Raw genomic sequence first — 8522 nt, 5'->3', positions numbered from 1 at the left:
TAAGTTTTTAACAAATATACATCACTTGACTATGGCGAAATACATCAATCTTAGTCACAATCTTAACATTTTTGAGCAAATGTTATCTACGTACTGAAATCTACCCTGTGCACAGTGCAGTGCATGTATTTACTTGGACTTCTGTCTTAATACACACGACACGACAAACTGTAAAATGGTACTCCCACTTTAACTTCAGAGGAGAAAGGGATGGTCCGATGCCCAACCACCACTCCTGCACTTTGCGTTTAATGCCCCGTACCCCTTCACACAGACACTCATGCTCCCCATTCCTAATTTATCACTTTACATCTTTAAAATTGTGCATTACATGGAGAAATGCTGAAATTGGGGACCACAATGCCTGTTAGGCTTTAAAATGTGGACGGAGGGCAACACTTTCTCTGAAGTACATGGATCATGTAAGGCATATCTGTAAAATGAATCTGTTAATACTCGTCTCCAGGCCTGACTAGTACAGCAGAGAGCATGGAGGCATTCTTCTGCATTTCTGTTTCTTCTTACTGTATTTGCCAACTCAGCATTCCCATTGTCTGAAAGGACAGTGAATGCAAGATTGTGCGACATCTAACTTCCAAGACTTTTTTGTAGTTGCGGCGTCAGGGCCAAGAACCCTATAACAACCAGCAAAATCCATTAGTGGCGCTAGCATCGGGCAACACAGGGAAATCCTCTACAGGGAAATATATTTCAGTTGAACACTCTTGAAGTCTTTCTGGTATTAAGTGCAAAAATGTCTTGTAGAAATATGAGCTACTATGTAACTGATTTAGACACATCAACTTTTGATATGAATAAGATGCTTTGTTTTGTCCAAAACAATCAAGGTATGTGAGCGACTGTAGTTTCTTATGTTTGGATGATACCTAATTATGTTATTTTCTAACTGAAAGAAACAGTCAGAGGCATGAGAGTGCTGTAAACATTCCAGTCAGGTAACCAGGAGAAGCATCTGTGAGAGAGGGAGAGAATGTGTGTATAGGCTGTTGCACAGGCTAACACAACAGAACAGGTTGGACGTGTGGTGGAATCTCAATTTGAGTTTGGAGCCTCAGGCCTAAACAGACCCCAGACTTTCCCCCTCTCCAATCCCTCCCCTGGTGCTGCCCTTGACTCCCCCCATGTAGCTTTCTGCTTCACATCACTCCTTCAAAACCACTGACTGCTCCCTTGTCATAGGTGGAACCATGTTGCTATGGTGTTTTGACCAATGGAATGGCATTTCTAGGAAAGCAGTCAGTCTCTCTTCTCTCTCTACCTCTCTCTCTCTCTCTCTCTCTCTCTCTCTCTCTCACACAAACACACACACACACACACACACACACACACACACACACACACACACTGAGGCGGCCTGTTGAACATCCAAATAACTCCCCGATAACAACAGCCAGACTCCCTTCTTTCTTCTCTCCAGTGAACACAGGTCAGGTGGTCGCATGCTTTATTTGAGCAAATTTGCATCCCAGCATAATGTCTTCAGCGTATAACCTGGAAGACAAAAAAAATGTCAAAGTCAAACTCAAAACTCAGTGAAAGGCTAGATTTGGTAAAATGTCACTGCTGAGAGAAGCAATATCTCGAGTTATGTGAAGCATAGAGCACAGTTAAAGGAAAAATCCACCCTGAAATACACTGTTAAAAGCTAGCTTAATGGCTACTGGTGATGTACATCTGGGCCCATTTCATTACTTGGTGGTGTATTTTTTTATTCCCGCAGAATAAAGATCAAAGCGTAGCCAAGGTGTCACGTTGAGATATTTCCAGCGCAGCCACAGCCCCTACAATGAAGTTTGATAGAACATTTTTCAACTATCTAAAATACACTATCCATGGTAAATGTCAGGTTTTGGAGAAATCCATCACAGAAGAGGCAGAGATACAAATTTCTCCACTGAGAGTGGCTTAAATAGACCAGAATGCAATGCAGCCACAAGAAGCTGAGTTTTGAGTAAGTGGCGGGACTTTTGCTTATCCTCTTCTGGAAAACCTTTCGCTCTGCTCTCACTATTGTTCTCTCCACCTACAGTTATGCACATCTGAATCTAAAAAGTTCACACCCATGCTGGGACAAGGCTAGATGACGGTTGGCCAGCTCCTGGTAGTGGTCCAGCTTGTCTCTCATCTCCAGGACAAATGAGATGAGGTTGTGTGATGATGTTGAGGCTGCTGCCCCCCGGAGGCCTCCTTCAGAAAAAAAAGTGAACCCTGCTCCTGATGGCCAAAAAGGAGCTGAAAGGCAGAAATGCCTGTAGATGCTTGGGGCATCTCTCTATAGGCAAACAGGAGGAAAGATGGCCACTGATCTCAGTTAGACCCACAGTCCACAACAAACTTCTTCCTAAGTTTCTTATTAAATCTTTCCACAAGGCCATTTGTCTGTGTAAGATAGGGACTAGCCTTCACCCCACAGATCCCTGGCATGTGGTACACATCTTTGAGCAGCTTCGATGCAAAGTTAGTCCCATGGCCAGTGATTATGTCCAGTGTGATTCCCACCCTAGAGAAAATCAGAATAATACAGTTTGCTATCTCTTCCTAAGTGGGAAGGCCCCAGGTTATCTTGTGGCATAAACCATAAACACACACCACAAGAATCTACTTTTCTGGGCCAACAATGTACACAGCAGTGTGGATAAAGGTGACATGAAGGATGGTCATGGTTACAAAAGAGGCCCTATCTACTTTCTAGCTTGGAGCAGTAAGTTGGCACTGTGGGCATGACTCGCAAATTAACTATTCCGTATCAATGGGGGAACCACTGCACAAAGAACGGTGTACAGACCAAAAGTAAAGAATATTCTCCATTATGTATATTAGGATTAAAGATATTACTGAAGGGCTTGAGTTCTACTTGAATGACTGATTGATAACCAACACAAAGACCACAAAGACAATGCTTTAAATGCACACAAAAATGTAAGCACACATACAGCACACAGTCAGACAGGTAAGACAATATACAGGTAGAATGCAAAGACTGATTCAACAGATGAGGAATAATGAGGAAGAGCAACTTTCTTAGTCTTTCAATGTTACCTGAGGTGTCGATAGACTCGGACAGCAAAGGTAATGTAAGGATTTTGGCAAGTTTATTAGGAGGTTGGTATGTTTTAGTTTGAGAGCAATGATAATTATGTGATTGCTGAGTCAGCAATCAGGTACAATATTCTCGCTCTTTATTTTTATTTTTTCTTCTTAATCCGTACGTTTTTTGGCACCTGTCTACTCCACATTAACGTTGCTGCACTGCTGCTTTCTTACACATGCAGCTATTCTGCTTAATTCACTCTTCTCCATTTCAACATGTCTTTTACATATTTTCATACCTTTTTAATTCTTAGTACTGTTACATTTTAGTACATTTCTAACATTATTACTTGTCACTTTTGTATTTTCTGTTTTTTCTACTGAATATACCCACTCTTCATACTTACTTACTTACTTACTGTACCTTCCAGCTTTTCACATAAGCCTTCCTACTCTTCCTACCAACTGCATATTTTTTTTATGCCTTTTTACTTCTTAGTATTGTTACATTTTAGCACATTTTAGTACATTTCCACTCTATTTCACAGTAGTTTCTGCTGCACTGCTGCTCTCTTATACATGCAGCTCTTGTGCTTATTTCACTCTTCTTCATTTCAACATGTTTTTTTTTTACATTTTCATACCTTTTTACTTGTTAGTATTATGACATTTTAGTACATTTCTAACATTATTACTTGTCACAGCCTTCCTACTCTTCCTACTCTTCATACTATTAGTACCTTCCAGCTTTTCTCTCACTCACGTTGTTGGATACACACACACACACTTCTCATTTTTTCACTCTTCTCCATTTTAAAGTGTCTTTTACAAATTTGCTTACCCTTTTCTTCTCACTATTGTTACATTTTAGTACATTTCTAACATTATTACTTATCACTTGGACACTCATTACAGCCCCTTCAAAGAAGTGTTTTAAACTGCCACATTTAACATTACATACACATATTATACTTTGGTTCAGCCGTTTCAATTTGAACAGACGATCCACGGTTAGTCATGTTAAGAAACATGCACACACACACGGACATGCCCACGCCCACACACACGTGCCTACACACACCATATATGCTAGGTATTCGTTACTATGGACTGTCAAGAGCACCAGTTTGCACGCTCAGCAATCACACGCATTTTCTCCAGAAAATGCACCTTTCTAGTATTCAAGAAAGAATTGTCTGCAGTATCAATGCATTGTGTAAGGTATTCATAGTAATTTAGGCCTATAAACTTCTGGCAAGACTCTACCCATGACTCTCATGTACAACTTTTTGTAGGCACTTAAAGTGATAATCCATAAGAATCCATGTTTTGTTGTTGTTGTTGTTGTTGTTTCCATTTTCCATTTTCTCCATCTTTGTGCTCCACTTTATTAAACAGTCTCATTCTTAAATCATGATAATGTGGGCAATACAAAACAAAATGAATCTAATTTTCAATCAGTTGTTCAATGTTGTTCAATTCAGGTTGTTTGTGATACAGGACATTAGTGATGTGCGGATCGACGCCATCCGAATCCGCATGTACGCATAAATCATCGCCACCCAATGTAATAGAAATAATTATTAGTGTCTACACAGCGTCTCTCTTAATGGGGAGACGCACTTATCGTTTCTGCTGCTGTGGGATCGCTGCAGGTATTTAATGAACTCAAAAAAGATTTTTTTTTTTATGCGCACCACACATTACCATTATTTCTCAGTGGGATATATGTAAGCATGATGATATGGTAACATATTACACTTAAGTATGCTGGTTTTAGATAAATAAACATTTATTTAAGTTCTTCTTTTTTGGTAAAATGAAAATGGCAACAGGTATTTCCACAATTTTAGAGAATGTAATTACTATTTTCCTCATTAATGATGTATTATTTCACCCACCCACAACCCATCCGCTATTAATCAGAATGTTAATTTTTATGACCCGACCCACCCGATCCGCGGATTAACCGCGGTGCCCGTGGATATAACTACAATCCGCGCATCACTACAGGACATTCACTATCGAAACCACATATGTCATCAATCACCAAGCATGCCAGTCATATCCCAACCTCATCCCAAACTGGACTCTGCCTTGTGATTGATACCTCAAGTAGACTAGTCATAATGTAATTAGAGATATCTTAAATTAGCATTTTGACTAGTCATAATGTAAAAAAAGATATCTTAAATTAGCATTTTTACTAGTAATAATGTAATTAGAGATATCTTGAAGTAGCATTTCGGTTGGTCATAATGTAATGAGAGATATCCTAAATGCTAATTTACAATATCGCTCATTACATTATGACTAGCCAAAATGCTACTTATAGATACAGATATCTGTAATGAGAATTACTGGAATTACCACTGCTAGGCCTATACTGCTGCAGCAGCTGTAGTAGTACCAGCAGCAGCAGCAGCAGTGTTGTTGCTTGCCACTACTGACTAATACCACGCGGCTTAAAAGCAGCAGCAGCAGCAGCAGCAGCGGTACCCACCGCATTCCCTGGAGCCCCTGGTAAAGCTCTTACTGTGGACTTTGACAAGGGCCTACAAGTCTATAAGATTAGATAAGATAAGATAGCATTAAAAGAAAGCGCCACCGCTAACCCCCAGACCACTTCTTTAGAGCAGCTGGCAGGTGCAGCGGGACACGAACCGCACCTCAATCTCGACCGTCAGACCATCTTTTGCAGGCTCCTGGCTGGCAGGCTAGCTTCAGTGGGAGGCGAACCGCGTCTGTTCGTGCCAACCACCACCTCTTCAACGGACTGCCATCGCTAACCGCCAGACCGCACCTGTGGAGCGGCTGGCAGGTTGGCTTCAGCGGGACACGAATGGCGCCTCTTCGTACCAACCACCAGCTCTTCAACGAACCGCGTGCGCTAGCCGCCACCCACCTAGTCCAAACTATCAAAATTACCTAGAAATTCTAGTTAATTTTGATAGTTTGGACTTTTTTCTAGTTAATCTTGATAGTTTGGACTGGGTGGCGGGTTTGCATCTCTTTGTACCAACCACCAGCTCTTCAACGAACCGCCATCGCTAACCGCCAGACCACTTCTCTGTTCGTACCGACCACCACCTCTTCAACAAACCACCATCGCTAACCGCCAGACTGCACCTTTGGAGCGGCTGGCAGGTTGGCTCCAGCGGGACGTGAACTGCGCCTCTTCGTACCAACCACCAGCTCTTCAACGAACCGCGTTCACTAGCCGCGTTGCCACCTGGTCCAAACTATCAAAATTAGCTAGAAAAAAAAATACAAAATAAAGAGAAAGTCTCCAAACACGCCCATAAAGCGTCCAATAGCTACTGGTCTGCATTGAGGAGCGTGTAAAAAGGTTCCCAAAGAGAGCCTCTTGCCGCGGTCCAAGCATCAGCTTTACCAGCGCCCAGGGGAGGATACCTTACCGAGGTAAGGTATGAAGCTCAAGACCTCGAGCGCGGCCTTTTATCCCCTGGGCTTCTGTGACCAAACTCCAGAATTCTGACACAGTCCAGCTCCAATGATGTCATAATCGGTCAGAATGGAAGCATGCCGAAGCGAAGCCGTGTTCTGATTGGTTCCGATTGAATGCCCAAAATGAGTTTGGATTATTGTGTGATTGTTGAGTCAGCAATCACAGGTATAATCTTCTCACTCTTTATTATTTTTCTTCCGTACGTTTTTTGGCACCTATCTACTCCTTCATACTTTAAGCTAGAAACTCCATTCAAACTTCTAAATGTTCAGCTTGTTTAGGACATGCAGGCTTGCATTCAACTTTTTGATATCTATTCTACTTTTTAAGATATTCTACTTTTTTCCACTTTTTTTTTTATAATGGAAGTCAATGGACGGAATGTTCAAAGTCAGCACTTTTTGAACTCTAACTACTCGTTCATACTTTCAGCTAGAAACTTCATTCAAACGTTAAACTGTTCAGCTTGTTGAGGACATTATTTCATGTATTCAACTTTTTTATATCTTTTATACTTTTTGAACTATTCAACTTTTTAGTACCTGTTTTTACAATGTAAGTCTATGGGAGGACTGTTCAAACCATGCCCTCTTTGAACTCTAACTACCCTTTCATACTTTAAGCTAGACACTCAATTCAAACTTTAAACGGGTCACCACTTTTAGTACTTTATTACTCTTCTTCAGCTTTTTGATACCTTTTGTAGTTTTTGAGAAATCGCAGTTTAAGTTTTATACTTTTTTCAACCTTTATAATGGGATCCTATGGAGCCAGCCTAGAGTGCGTGATGTCATAACACACTCTAGAGTGTGAGAGAGTGTACAAGCTGTACTTTTTACTAAATTCACACATTTTAAAACTGTGACAGTTCGCACAACTTTAACACTACATACACATATTATACATCAAACCCTTCAGCTACTTCTGCTCTCACTCACAATGTCAATATATAAGCGATGCGATGTATAGTTTTTGAGATATTAACGTTTGTTCGACACTAGTGTTCCACTCTATTTCACAGTAGTTTCTGCTGCTCTGCTGCTCTCTTACACATGCAGCTCTTCTGCTTAATTCACTCTTCTCCATTTCAACATGTCTTTTACATATTTTCATACCTTTTTACTTCTTAGTATTATTACATTTTAGTACATTTTTAACATTAGTACTTGTCACTTTCTTACTTTGTTTTTTTTCTACTGAATATATACCTACTCTTCATACTCCTTGTACCCTCCACCTCTACCCTTCACAAAATAGCCTTCCTACTTCATACCTTTCATACTCCTTCCACCTTTTACACATAAGCCTTCATACATATTTTCTTACTTTTGTACTTGTTACTATTATGAAATTTTAGTACATTTCTAACATTATTACTTATCATTTTGACACTCATTACAGCTCCTTCACAGAAGTGTTTTAAACTGCCACATTTCTCACAGTTTTAACATTACATACACATATTATACTTTGCTTCAGCCGTTTCAGTTTGAACAGACGATCCACAGTCATGTTCAAAAACACGCACACACACACAGCTGCTGGTGCGCATATAGTACTAGTATGTGTACCAGTATGTGCAAGTACCAGTACTTGTATAGTCTGCCACACACACTACACACCAGTACACATCCACCTGCACACACGCACACACACGCACGCACACACGCATGCACGCACACACACACACAGTTACTGTTACCAGTATGTGCGAGTGCCAGTGTGTGTATAGTCTGCCACATGCATTACACATCAGTACACATCCACCCGCATACACACACACACACACACACACACACACACACACACACACACACACACACACACACACACACACACACACACACACACACAACACACACACACAGCCACTGGTACATATATAGGACCAGTATCAGCACCAGTATGTAGATGCAGTCAGTTGATGTTACCTATCCCTGTTTTACCAAGAGAGTGAGACAGCAACTGAAGAACAAGGAGAGAGTGAAGCAGATGAGACAGA

Source organism: Centroberyx affinis, unplaced genomic scaffold (genome assembly GCF_046629955.1).
Source record: "Centroberyx affinis isolate AG114_WGS23_722 - 3 ecotype Tasmania unplaced genomic scaffold, CSIRO-AGI_Caff_v1 ptg000366l_1, whole genome shotgun sequence".
NCBI classification, from domain to species: Eukaryota; Metazoa; Chordata; class Actinopteri; order Beryciformes; family Berycidae; genus Centroberyx; species Centroberyx affinis.
The sequence above is the reverse complement of the archived record's forward strand: the minus strand, read 5'-3'. Positions refer to the sequence as shown.